The 13745-nt window shown below is 44.7% G+C and overlaps 1 long non-coding RNA gene across 1 annotated transcript; it reads left to right on the top strand.

The window, feature by feature from the left end:
* The first annotated feature begins 9646 nt into the window (after positions 1 to 9646).
* On the top strand, positions 9647 to 13454 carry LOC128415080 (uncharacterized). The gene is made up of 2 exons (XR_008330850.1): positions 9647 to 9814; positions 13268 to 13454. It is a non-coding gene; the product is annotated as an uncharacterized LOC128415080 (long non-coding RNA).
* Positions 13455 to 13745: the final 291 nt, after the last annotated feature.

Consider the following 13745-nt stretch of genomic DNA (forward strand, 5'->3'; position numbering starts at 1 on the left):
ATCAGCCTTCTTTATGGTCCAGCTCTCACTTCCGTACATCACTACTGGGAAAACCATAGCTTTACCTATACGGACCTTTGTTGGCAAGGTGATGTCTCTGCTTTTTGAGATGCTGTCTAGGTTTGTCATTGCTTTTCTCCCAAGAAGCAGGTGTCTTTTAATTTCTTCATCCATGGAATAAAGTAAACAGACAAGAGTGTGTGATGAGTCGAGCGCCCTTGCTCTGCTCCCGTCCCCTGTCATTGTTCCCTTTGCCCTCCACAATATCATACTCCAACATTTCTCCAATGAAAATAGGGACACCTTATTTAATCCTCATCCTCATGATAATGATAATAATAATAATAATAATAATAATAATAATAATAATAATAATTATACCCTGCCCATCTGCCCGGGTTGCCCCACCCACTCGGGGTGGCGTCCAACATATATAAAAAGATAATAAAACATTGAACATTTAAAAACTTCCCAATACAGTGGTACCTCGGTTTTTGAACGTAATCTGTTTTGGAACACCGTTTAAGTTCCAAAACATTCAAAAACCAAAACCCCAATAGCTGAAAGCTACGCCTCTGGATCTTGCACTCAGTGGAAGCCGCGTGGCATGTTCGACTTCCGAAGCGTGTTCGAAAACTGAAGCATTTACTTACAGGTTTACGGTGTTTGAAAACCGAAACATTCGGCTTCTGAGACATTAAAAAAATGAGGTACCACTGTACAGGACTGCCTTCAAATGTCTAAAGGTTGTACTTCTCTCCTTGACTTGGGGTTTACATAACTCCATACCCTCCAACATTTCTCCGATGAAAATAGGGACGTCCTAAGGAAAAGCAGGACATTCTGGAATCAAATCAGAAACCAGGATGGCTTTTGTAAATCTGGGACTGTCCCTGGAAAATCAAGACTCTTGGAGGGTCTGCAAGATGTAGGGCAAGTTTCTGAATCTGGGAGCATCCAGTATTTGGGCGGGGGGCATTTGAGAGAGTTTTAGACCCCTGATTCTCCAGGGTATTGAAAGGGTCAGCCTCCAATTCATGCAGGGTGATGAGAACAGTTCTGGGGGCAGGAAGGAGGCCCTTTCCCCTGTTCTCCCTGTAGTGACTAGAGTTGAGGGCTGGCCCAAAATTTCTTGGGAAATAATTCATCTATCTATCTATGATCTACAGTATCTATATTTGCTTCTGAACCATTGCGGAATTTCCTGTTTGGCAAAATGTTCACCCATCCCCAACTTAACCAGCCACAGATAGTGTGGAGAATCTTGGGAGGCCATTTTGCCCAGCGCTTTCTGAGACATGAATAAAGGAAACCCCAGTGTGTTTCTCTCTCTCTCCCTCTCTCTCTCTCTCTCTCTCTCTCTCTCTCTCTCTCTCTCTCTCCGTGTGTGTGTTTGTGTAGAGTTGCCCACCCTGTGGAACACTCTTCCATCAGATGTCAAGGAAATAAACATCTATCTGACGTTTAGAAGAAATCTAAAGGCAGCCCTGTACAGGGAGGTTTTTACTGTTTGCAGTTTTTTTTGTATTTTTTAATACTTTGTTGGAAGTTGCCCAGAGTGGCTGGGCAACCCAGTCAGATGGGTGGCATGATAATAATGATGATAATAATAATAATGATAATGATAACAACAACAACACAGTAGCAATGTTTTAAAAGACAAAAAAGGTTGAAAATAGGGGCCTCCATTTAAAACAAAAAACCTGAGACAGATGTCAGACAATCAAGACTATATCTTTTTTTAAACAAAACAAAACATGGGCTCATCTTTCAAGAAGCCTGCCCTACAGTCCTTTGTACATGCTCAGGAAAGCTGTCTCTTCATTATGACTTCACACACCCCACAATTAAGTACACATTTTCCTGCTGCCAGTGACCTGGCATAGTCTTCTCCATGCTCTTTTCATCACGCGGCAGCAGAGGAAGAATGCCATGTGATTCTTATTGTGAGCTGAATGTGTGCGGAGGGAATGCTTTGCAAAACATACTGGTTTTCTAGGTAATTCCCCCTTGAGTGCGGTCCTTGGTAACATTAACAAAAGGCCTTTTTAGAAAGCAGAATAAATTGGGACAGACCCGCGATGTGGGAAGAATAGCCCCGCATTTCGTCTGAGAGCCCTCTCCACCCCACCCCAGAGAAACAGCTACCATTTAGAGTTTTGTACATCGTTGCCTGGAAAGGGGAGGGGAGTAGAGTGGAGAGAGGGACATGAAATGCATAGACAGAAATATTCTCCCTCTATATCCCCCTGATTTCATTCCTCCTTAAATCAGAAACAACCTCTCCCCAGCCCCTGATATAGCATTAATGCTTTTCCTAGCTTGGCAACCCTGAAACAATAGCAGGTATGGCCCATGCAAATATTTTACCCTTCATTAAAAAGAAAACGGAAAGTCGGTTACTGGATTGTGGCTCTCCATGGTTACCTGTCATTCAAAGAAATCTAGCTCTGAAGAATGCTAATTGGCCGTGTTAAAGCTGCGGGTAATTGAACTGTGGTGATAGGTTGCAGAAAAGAACGCTTTGGATTTTTCACAATGTGGACTTTTCTTGCAGTCATCCCACTACAGTTGACCAAAGCGATGGGTGGTGTGTGGTGTGGAGGAGACAGAGAAATTCTGCTGGGCCTATCACTTTTCTCTTCTACTTCAAAGTTGTGTGTACCAGAACTCTGACTCCCTGAAGACTGGTCGTGTCTTGAGGCCTTTGAAGAAAGGCCATAGCTCAGGGGCTGAGCACTAGAAAAGATTCTCTGTCGTGGGCATCTCTAGGTATGGCAGGAAAAGACCCTTGCCGTTACCCCCAAGAGAGCTGTTGATAATCAGCATCAACTATACTGAGCGTTCAGGGTCTGGCAGCAGATTCTTATGTTCCCTGATTTGAGTAAGGGTCCCAGTCTCCCCTCAAGGGATGCGGGTGGCGCTGTGGGTTAAACCACAGAGCCTAGGGCTTGCCGATTAGAAGGTCGGCGGTTCAAATCCCCACAACGGGGTGAGCTCCCGTTGCTCAGTCCCAGCTCCTGCCAACCTAGCAGTTCAAAAGCACGTCAAAGTGCAAGTAGATAAATAGATACTGCTCTGGCGGGAAGGTAAACGGCGTTTCCGTGTGCTGTGCTGGTTTGCCAGAAGCGGCTTAGTCATGCTGGCCACATGACCCGGAAGCTGTATGCCGGCTCCCTCAGCCAATAAAGCGAGATGAGCGCCACAACCCCAGAGTCGGCCACAACTGGACCTAATGGTCAGGGGTCCCTTTACCTTTACCTTTATTACAAATAAAAGTGGACGACTGAAGACCGATTCAAATTTTGACTGACAAAACTCCAAGCTGAGCATTTTGAGTTAGATGCTTTTCAGTTGCCATCTTTCGGCAGGCTTAAGAGATCGTAAGCTGTTAGTCCTGTTGAAATATTTAGGGCTGTATCCGTTTTTTCTTCAAGTGTCAAGTCATAATGTCTGAACGACGGAATGAGACCCACAGAGAGCATTGTGGGAGATTGCCTTGCCTTCCGAAGCAATTCCTTTCCCTCCAGGGATCTTTTGCAAGTGGCCTTCCTAGAACTGGGAGCCATGGGGAGGCAGCATGTACTCAAGTGTTATTCGGCAACTTGAGGAGTGAGATGTGTAGAGAAAAGAAAGGGAGTAAAAAATGTTGAGTACATGGCAAAAAGTAGAGGGACGCTTTACCTCAGTCTGCTAGTCTGGGACTGGAGTAGCTAACGTTGCAAAACCTTTAGGATGAGAGGAATTCTCACCGTGTATATGGGGTCCAGGCACAGATGGATCCCAATGCAATCAAAAGCTGTGCTGGAGAAGCAATATTCTGTACAGTGAGCTGCCGACCTATGCAACGCCACAAACCAGATCAGGTAACACTCAAAGAACTCCCAAAGGTTAGTGAGACATGAATTACCCTTGTGGAAGCCATGCTTTTGCTGCTTCACCAAGCCTCCCTCTTCTAAATTTATTTATTTATCAAATTAAAATTTTACAGAAATATATCAAACATAAATCGTAAAAACAAGATTTCAATGAATCTCCTGGACTTCCATGCTCCCCTTTGTGGGTCCTAAATTCATCATTTCCTCTCGCATATTTTATGATGATCCAAATCTTTTACATCCCCATTGTGTCCAAATTTCACCCTTAAACTACAAGTGATATTCCAATCCTACTAACGATTTTTACAGTTTACAATGGTCTATAAGTTATAAATTTTCCCCATTCCTTGTTAACATTTTGGTCTTCCTGATTTCTGACTCTGCTGGTCATTTTAGCCATTTCAGCTTAGTCCATTAACTTCATCTGCCATTCTTCTCTGGTAGGAACTTTATCTTCTTTCCATCTCTGAGCCAGTAACATCCATGCAGCCATGGTCACATACATAAATAGTCTTTTCTGCTCCCTTGGGGTTTCAGCACCTAGAATTCCTAAACGGAAAGCTTCAGGCTTTTTAACAAAGGATATTTTAAACATTTTTTTCAACTCATTATATATCATTTCCCAAAATCCTAGCAAACATGCTCAAAGTTTGGAGCATTGTCTCTGGAAGACGAAGCTCTTACTACCTCCTCTACTGGAGGCAGGAAGCTTCTGATTCCTGAGGTGGAGCTACACACAGGGGGGGAAACCCCCACTATAAATAAGTCAGAAATCAAATCATTATAGCAGGCATGTCCAACTCCCGAGAGACTGTGATCTACTCCCAGTATAAAAAAAACCACTGGCATTGATCTACCCATTGTCATTGGAGGGTGGAGGAACATGCATGGGGTGGGTGGATTGCCCAGAGTTGTTGAGCTTTTGGGGGAAGATCCCACGATCTACTAGGATCAGCTGGGGATCTACTGGTGGATCTACTGGTTGGACATCCCTGCATTATAGCACAGAAGCCAATAGAACAGGAATTAGTGGGAGTAGCTCAGGAACGCTGGTCGAGACAGCAGAGTGTGGCTGGAAGCTTTCTGGGAAGAAAAACCAGAGCAGATTGAGGATGCAGGAGGGCATCCAATTGAGCTGGGGTGAACAGAGCAGTTGGATAAAATTTGCAAATGAGGAAATTGAAGACGTAGAGGATTTTCTGAGAAACCCTCATGTTCCTGGGGACATGGCCCTGAAAATCGAGGGAAGGGTTAGTGCTGATCTCATCCCGGAAGAATTTGAAGTCAGAGGCTATGAACTTGTATCACCTTTTCCGTTTCCAAAAGAATTGGTTTAAAAAGCCTCCATGTATGATGAGGCACTGCTGATGCCGATTCTAGATGAAGATGTCATTGTTCGACAGTTCCTTGAGACGTACATTTTAACCTGCCAATATGGCATATTAAGAGATGGACTGTTGTACGAGAAGTGACTAGAGGACAATCGCATGCTGTGAATTGGAACCACACAAGAGAATGCATTCCATGGACTTCTGTCTTTTACTGAAGCTGGGCTGTTTGAATTTTCATGCACAAAAGCAGCAAATAATTCACTTTATTAGAGCAATAAGTGTGGGAGAGGGAGCGGAGAGTTCTGAATCCCCACTTTAGCGTGATTATGCAGCTATGACCGTAAAATGTTTAGCGGTTCTTTCATTTCCGATGATTTCTCCACCATTCCCTATAGTAGTGGTTTTCAACCAGTGTGCCATGGCACCCTGGGGTGCCTTGAAGGATGGTCAGGGGTGCCGCAAGCAACACTGGCCTCTGTCCCTCTTTCCTTTTTTTTAATAAATAATATTTTATTAAGTTTAACAATAGAAAAATAGAACAATGAAAACACAGAGAAAATATAAAACACAACAATACAAACTTTCACAATACATAAAATACAAACATTTAACAAGGGAAAAAAAAGAACAATCAACACACAAAACATAGAATAAGAAAAACACAAATCACTCTTTTCTAATTATTCATCTTCAATTAACTTATTTTCCTGACTTCCTCACGCCTCCCTTTTTTATATTCCTTTTTAACAATTAGTTCAGCAAATTCGTATCCTACTACTTTGTCCTTATATATTTTACCTCCCAAATTTATAATTTATAATTTTTATCTCTTATTACTAGAACCCCTTCATTTTATTTCAATGCCATCAGCATTCATACATTTTACAATACTTCTGTAAATAAATTTTAAATTTCCTCCAATCTTCTTCCACCAACTCTTCTCCCTGGTCTCGGATTCTGCCAGTCATCTCAGCCACTGTCCCTCTTTCCTTCTCTCCCTCCTCTGATGCTATCTTGCATCTCTGCCTCCCCAAGGCTTGCACAGCTGTTTGTTGCAGCAGCTCTGGCTACAAGCTCCACAGGTGAATGGTGCCTCTGGGTGCTGGTTGCCAGGAGCTGAGACAGCCTTGGAGTAAGCAAGCGGGCAAGGGAGCCCAGCAAGCTAGTCCGCCAGCCCTTGCTGTTGGGAATGGACAAAGAAGTCCCAGACCCCTGTGGGGCAGTGTGAGGAGGCACCTCTCTTTGGGGTGGAGTGGGGGGCAGCTCAGAGACCAGGAGCGGCAGCAGCGGCTGCCCAAGGAGCAGGGATAAGAGAGGAGGCTGAGGGAACACTCCACAAGGGAGGGTGTCCAAAAAAGGGCAAGAGACTGCCAGCTCTGCAGGCAAGAGGTGCCATAACTGGGCTCCTGAGCCCCACAGGGGTGCCGCAGAAAGAAGGTAGTTAGTCAAGGGAGTCGTGGACTCAAAAAGGTTGAAAACCTCTGCCCATAGGAAGCTTTTCATATACAGTGGTACCTCGGGTTACAGACGCTTCAGGTTACAGACTCCACTAACCGCAAAGAATCAAAGACACCGAAAGACAACAGGACTGCCCCAACTACAAAATTGTAGAAATCGAGAGATATATAGCTGCACCAGCAGCATATATCTTTTTTCTTGTATCCAAAAATGCAAGAAGGGCTTTTACACTTGCCAGAAGCTCGGCTCTGCCCTCGTCGGTCTTGGAAAGATCCTTTTAAAAAGTCCCACATGACCAGAGAATTTGCACCTGTCCTTTGCGGGGTATAGGAAGCCCTGAACACATATTTTTTAGATGTCCCTTTTACGATGAGGCACAAAGAGAAACCATTGACCCCCCTGCTGGTGAGGCTTGCTGACCTCCCGGTAAAGCAAAAATTCGATCTTCTCCTGTTAGGCAAAGACCACAAGACGACCCAGATTGTCGCCAGATTCTGTGCACAGATCTGTAGGCGCAGACCATCCCCTGATTTAATCTAGTTTATTAAGAAAATTCCCAAACCCGGATCCACAGGTGACTTTGGGTCATTTTTCTAAGACAGTCTATTTTAAAGTTTTTATGTGTTTATATGCACTTTTAAACTTAAAATCCATTGTTGTATATTGTTTTAAATGTTTGTTTTGCTATTGGGATTGTAGTTCCATTTGTGTTTCTCAAGCTGGTCTCTGACTGTAATAAATTTCATGTTCATGACTCCACTAACCCAGAAATAGTACCTCGGGTAAAGAACTTTGCTTCAGGATAAGAACAGAAATCGTGCAACGGCGGCAAGCAGTGGGAGGCCCCGTTAGCTAAAGTGGTACCTCAGGTTAAGAACAGTTTCAGGTTAAGAACAGACCTCCAGAACGAATTAAGTTCTTAACCCGAGGTACCACTGTAGGCTTGATCCAAAGCACTGTGCAACTATTTCTGCATATGGATTCTGTCCTAGGATTCTTTTAGCCTTTGTCTCTCCATGTCCCTGGAATAGATGCTCATTATTATGAATGCAATGCAGCTACCTCAGTTTGATAATGAATTATATGGAAAACAGCTTACAAAAACAAAAAGGCAAAACAATAATTTGTTAAAATATACCCAAAACACAATGGTTCTGCATTGCCGGGCCTGAGAGCTCCTCTGTACTTCCTGGGCATCAGAGAGTTGCACTGCAGCACAGGGGACACTGGGTAAAGATAAGGGTAAAGGGGCCCCTGACCATTAGGTCCAGTCGTGGCCGACTCTGGGGTTGCAGCACTCATCTCACTTTATTGGCCGAGGGAGCCGGCGTACAGCTTCCGGGTCATGTGGCCAGCATGACTAAGCTGCTTCTGGCGAACCAGAGCAGCGCACGGAAACGCCGTTTACCTTCCCGCCGGAGCAGTACCTATTTATCTACTTGCACTTTGCCGTGCTTTCGAACTGCTGGTTGGCAGGAGCAGGGACCGAGCAATGGGAGCTCACCCTGTCGCGGGGATTCGAACCGCCGACCTTCTGATCAGCAAGTCCTAGGCTCTGTGGTTTAACACACAGCGCCACCCACATCCTATTTATTTGTAATAGAACCCCTATAACTTTGTTCTCAGAGTGTTTTAAAAGATGTGCAATTACAGTTCAGACTCTTACACAAGAAAAGCACCAAAACCAAGTATAAAGGTTGCAGCACCAAGAATAATCTCTAAAACATAAGCTTATCAGCTACAGCAACTGCAAAGCAATATGAAATTAGCTAGGAGGTCTTCTCTTGGCAGAACAATGAACATGGACTAACAGCTCCCTTTCCACCTAAGAGCATTAGGATCTAACCTGGCATGACATTTAACGTTCAGGGTTTTGTTTTGTTTTTAATTTTTTTTAAAGATAGTGCAAATAGTATCCACTGATGGGGATGATAATTACTGGGGTGATCAATGGCGCCCGCAGGGATTTCCTCACATTGCAAATAGCAGCTTCAGAAGAGGGATTGTCCTGAAGACTACAGCAAGCTAAATTTGTCCTCCACATCAAATAATTATTTGCCTCCTGTGCCCTTCCTCTGCCCCTCCTGAGTCATTCGTATGTATATGACTGGGGAAACCCAGCCAGATGGGCAGGGTATAAATAATAAAATTTATATAGCATTTGTTGTCACAGCCAGGTGACTCTTTGATTCAGTAACTGGATACTTAACTCTTGCTCATTGCATTTGAAAAGAGTTTTTAACTTTTGCAGTACTCAGTCAAACCCTCAATACGTGGGTTTATTTTTCATCCACAACACAACTTCCTTTTGTAGTCTGCTAGAGTGAAATTTTATATACTGAACACTTTGGTCTTGTCTTGCCCTTCCCTATTTAGGCAAGTTCTGCACCCAGTTCTGAGCTTTTTTTGTTTACCGAATGTCTTGCACGCCACATTAAAGCAGCTGTAATAGTCTGCGACGTGCAACCTATTATGCGTCATCTTTAGTTTATGAAACTAAAGCCGGCAACTGGCGTCCCAGCCAGCTTCCCTTGTGGGCCATTGCACTCCTGGACCGATTTACAGTGGTATCTCGGGTTACATACGCTTCAGGTTACACACTCCGCTAACCCAGAAATAGTGCTTCAGGTTAAGAACTTTGCTTCAGGATAAGAACAGAAATCGTGCTCTAGGTAAAAAAATCGTGCTTAGGTAAAGTGGTGCTTCAAGTTAAGAAGAGTTTCAGGTTACGTACAGACCTCCGGAACGAATTAAGTACTTAACCTGAGGTACCACTGTATTATTTTATTTGTTAAAATAAATACATAAATAAATAAATACCCCCCATCAGTGTTACATTGTTGTTATGGCGACGTATTTCTGGTATAATGCACTTCTTTCTTGCGCATGGACCTTCCCCCTGGCATGCACTTCTGTTACTATGGTGACGGTTGGGCCTTCCTTTCGCCCCTCCTTTCAATGGTAGAGCACCTTCTGGTGTCTTGAGCATCTGTGTGTGGCGACAGTAGATGGCTGCGGGCACCGGGAAATAATAGTAGTGACAGAAACTTGCGAGCAGCTCCAACCTGCCAGCTCATCCATCTACGGAGCCAAGTCCGTCTTGTGCAGTATGGGTGGCTCAATCAGGCTTGAGATGTCTTGCAGCAAGTAAGTTGGTCCAATCTGGGAAATGTGCGGCCATGTCTATGGAATGCTAGGAGATCACAGAATCAGAGATCAGATTCTGAATGGGATGTGGAGGGGGAGGGAGAGAGAGAGAAATTCAGAACAGGCACATTTAACTAATTTACACTTTCGGAGGTGGACACGCAAACTGAAGCACGGCGATCGTCTGGGATTGGCGCTTCTCTGAATTTTTCAAGGCAGTTCTCTGGCCAAGTAACTTGGGCAGAAATGCACAGAAAGCGTGCACAGAAATGCCTGTAACATACAAAAATGTGTTGCATTATGGGAAATTGCTCTGAGGAAGTCTGTACATTAGGTAGATTGGATACAGAAGTGTGTATCTATGGAGAATTTTTCAGTAAAATGCCGATGAATTTTTGTGACTCTTTTTTTTTAATGGAACATGTGAACTGATTTGGAAATATGTAGAGCTGAAGACTCTTGAGAGTCCCATGGACTGCAAGAAGATCAGACCTATCCATTCTGAAGGAAATCAGCCCTGAGCTGGACCATAAAGAAGGCTGAACGCCAAATAATTGATGCATTTGAATTATGGTGCTGGAGGAGACTCTTGAGAGTCCCATGGACTGCAGGAAGATCAAACCTATCCATTCTGAAGGAATTCAGCCCTGAGTGCTCACTGGAAGGACAGATTGTGAAACTGAGGCTCCAATACTATGGCTACCTCATGAGAAGAGAAGACCCCCTGGAAAAGACCCTGATGTTGGGAAAGATGGAGGGCACAAGGAGAAGGGGACGACAGAGGACGAGATGGTTGGACAGTATTCTTGAAGCTACCAGCATGAGTTTGACCAAACTGTGGGAGGCAGTGGAAGACAAGAGTGCCTGGAGTGCTCTGGTCCATGGGGTCACGAAGAGTTGGACACGACTAAACGACTAAACAACAACAACAACAAGAGCTGAAGAATGGAAAATGAGAAACTGAAATTAACAGATGGCCCACCTACCCAGTTCCTTGCTCTATACAGTGTAGAGAACAGGCCTGGCTCTCAACATAGCATAGGAACCATAGAGGCTGAGGTCTTTTGGCACCCGCCAATAAAATATTTGAGGGGGCTGGCCCCCCCAAAGATGATGGGCATTGCCATTCAAATGGTGTGCGTGCACTGCGTCATGTGATCGATTATGTGGCGTGGGGCTTACTTGGACCCCTCCAATATTTTATTCAAGTTGGCACCCCGGCACCATAGGTTTTTGTGGGACTGATGTAGCCAAGTGAACAGGCATTAAGTCACCATCTCAGAAGCTGTGCTTTCTTCTGAGTTAAAATTGGAGGCACGCTTCATTCCTTTACCCCCAAAAAGCTGACTTCTTGAGTGTCTAAGAGGAAGAATTTACTAGCCCCAGAGGGGCAACTTACTCTCTCACATACACTGGGGTATGTGAGGAGTGTGGCACCGTGTCAGTACAGCAATGTGGCTAATGGGAGGTCAGGTGTCCAGTGACACCTCTTCTCATTGGCTGGTTCTTCATCCTGCTTGGTTGTAGTGGCAGTGGCCTTAGGTGGAAAGGGGAAGGTCTAAAACAGTTTTTCTCAAACTTGGGTCTCCAGCTGTTTTGGATTACAACTCCCACCATCTCTGACTAGTGGTCCTTCTAACTAGTATGACCTGGGCAAGAGACCCCAGGGCCAGACAGAGAGTGTTAAGTTGTGGGTGAACATATTAGACGACACAGTGATTCTTTAAACAGCTCTTGTTTATTCACAGGCCAGGACAGAACTGAACTGAAGGGTTCAGCCAGCCTGCTTATATAGAGCTCCACTAGAACGCAACAGTAACCATTTTCTGTAACTATCCAATCACTGAAAGTCACTTTTGATCCCTTATTTGCATATGTGGACCTGAACTATCTACAGTATCCCCCTGCTGGCCCAGGGTGAGAACTTCAGTACATAACAGAGAGGACATTTGGCCCCTTGAGGGTTTGCTATTCCTGACCTAGGGCATAAACCCTGGCAATGCAAACTAGTTTTGGGTGACCAAAGATATACAGCAAAATTAAATCTCAGAGTGCTTGGGGAAACATTAACGGAACAAGTCACCACTGTGAACATAAATTTCACAAGCTTCCGCAGCCGCATCTCACACCACAAAACAGATTGCCCCTTACCTTGCAACTTTGCTATTATTAAAAACAACGCAGTTACTCTCGAAATCAACAGACGGAGTTCTTGATACTCTCTTGTTGAACCATTGCGTTCAAAATATATAGATGCTTTCTTTGATGGCATCGCTCTCTCCCTTTCTCTCTCAAATCTCAAAAACCAATTTGCAGCCTCCCCACCCCCCTCGAGCTGTCACCCTGCTCAGTGGCACATGGGACGGCGTGTCGCGGAAAGATGACCACCCCCAACCTGGGGCTCCCCAAAAGGAACAGCAATAAAACACTTTTTGAGGAATGCACTTCACAGCTTATTCTTTGTGAGAATTGCTTCTTTCGCCACAAACCCCCACGCTGCTAGGTGAAGCGGAGCAGGGGCAGTTTCCCTGGAAAGCTTTCCTTTGTTGGAATGAAGGAGGGTCTTCCGTAATAGAGAGAAAGTCCGGCTTGTTACATGAACTCCGCCGAAAGTGAAAATGGAGTTCTAATAAGGATGGCTGGCCTGTGACTTCTTTCAGAACAGAACAACGAAGGCACCCTACTCTTGTTGAACATCATCTCGCCGTAAGCATCTGGTGATGTGTTACACACACCATCTTCTTTTAACACACCTGGTGAAACCCCAGTGGGTTTTCCCCCCCTTCCTTTCTTTCCTGGTGCCAAACGGCAGCCCCATCACATGATTACGCAGCAGCGGAGTTCAACGGGGCCAGATTTGTGTAGAGATGATATAGGATGCTGTGGCTGATGTTTCTTTCCTTCCTTGTCCCAGTTGGTATAAGCCAATTGCTGGCTACTCAGCATTTGCGATTTCCCCTTTCTTCCATTTCTTATGCATGCTCTTCTTAAATCTCAGCTCATCTGTCAGCTCCTTATGCAATGCTCCCTCAGGCAACCTGCCCACTGCTGGGGTCGTGTCGCTGCGGCAGGTTCTGATGAGATCTTGTGAGATCTCATGGAACTCTCGTGAGATTTTGCCAGAAGCTGCTGCATAACCCCAGTAAGCAAGGCTTTGGTGGGGGGTGGCAAGGGGCTGGCAGGAGCTGCTACAATTAAAACAAAACAAAACATGATTTCACCTTGGCTGATCAGATCCGGCCAACCAATTTTGAGTTGATGCCTTGTGGTTGGATGGACTCATGCTCCTCTGAGACGGTGGGCTGACCTTTATTTTATTTTATTTTTTCAGATGGAAAGGGTTGCCCGGGAAAATATTCAATCGTATGCATGGCCTCATTAGGGCACAGACAGTCCCTCATGAGACAATTTGTAAAGAGAATTTGTTTACCGCATTCCCCGCTTTCATTACAGATTCCGTCTTTGGCAATCTCAGACGTCAGGCTTATCATCACTTCGTTTCCTGGAGGTAATGAACGAAAATTCAAAGAAGATCCTGATACAATCGGAAGAGGTTAACACTTTGCATATTGTACGGCTTTCAACTATATCTTCCTCTTCAAGCCTTGCGTGGGGAAATTAAATGCCTCGTGTAGATATCTATAGGGTTAAGGCTATAATGATGCAACACAACGCAGCTAGTTATTACAATTATGTGATGTCACAAAAATCCTGGGATGCAAAGGGATCCAGTTAACCTATAAATGTCAGTGTTGGGATTTGAGACTCTGGTGAAGGCTTAGGGAAAATTTCTAGAGGCGGAGAGGAGGGCAGGAAGCCTCAAAGTAACAGATGGGCAGAAGAGAGTCACACACCTACATGATGTATGGGAAAAGTGCAAAGCTTATATCTTTGAAGACAGCACAGTCTGATGGTGGGCGAGCTCATCTTG

Source organism: Podarcis raffonei, chromosome 6, assembly GCF_027172205.1.
Source record: "Podarcis raffonei isolate rPodRaf1 chromosome 6, rPodRaf1.pri, whole genome shotgun sequence".
Classification (NCBI taxonomy): domain Eukaryota; kingdom Metazoa; phylum Chordata; class Lepidosauria; order Squamata; family Lacertidae; genus Podarcis; species Podarcis raffonei.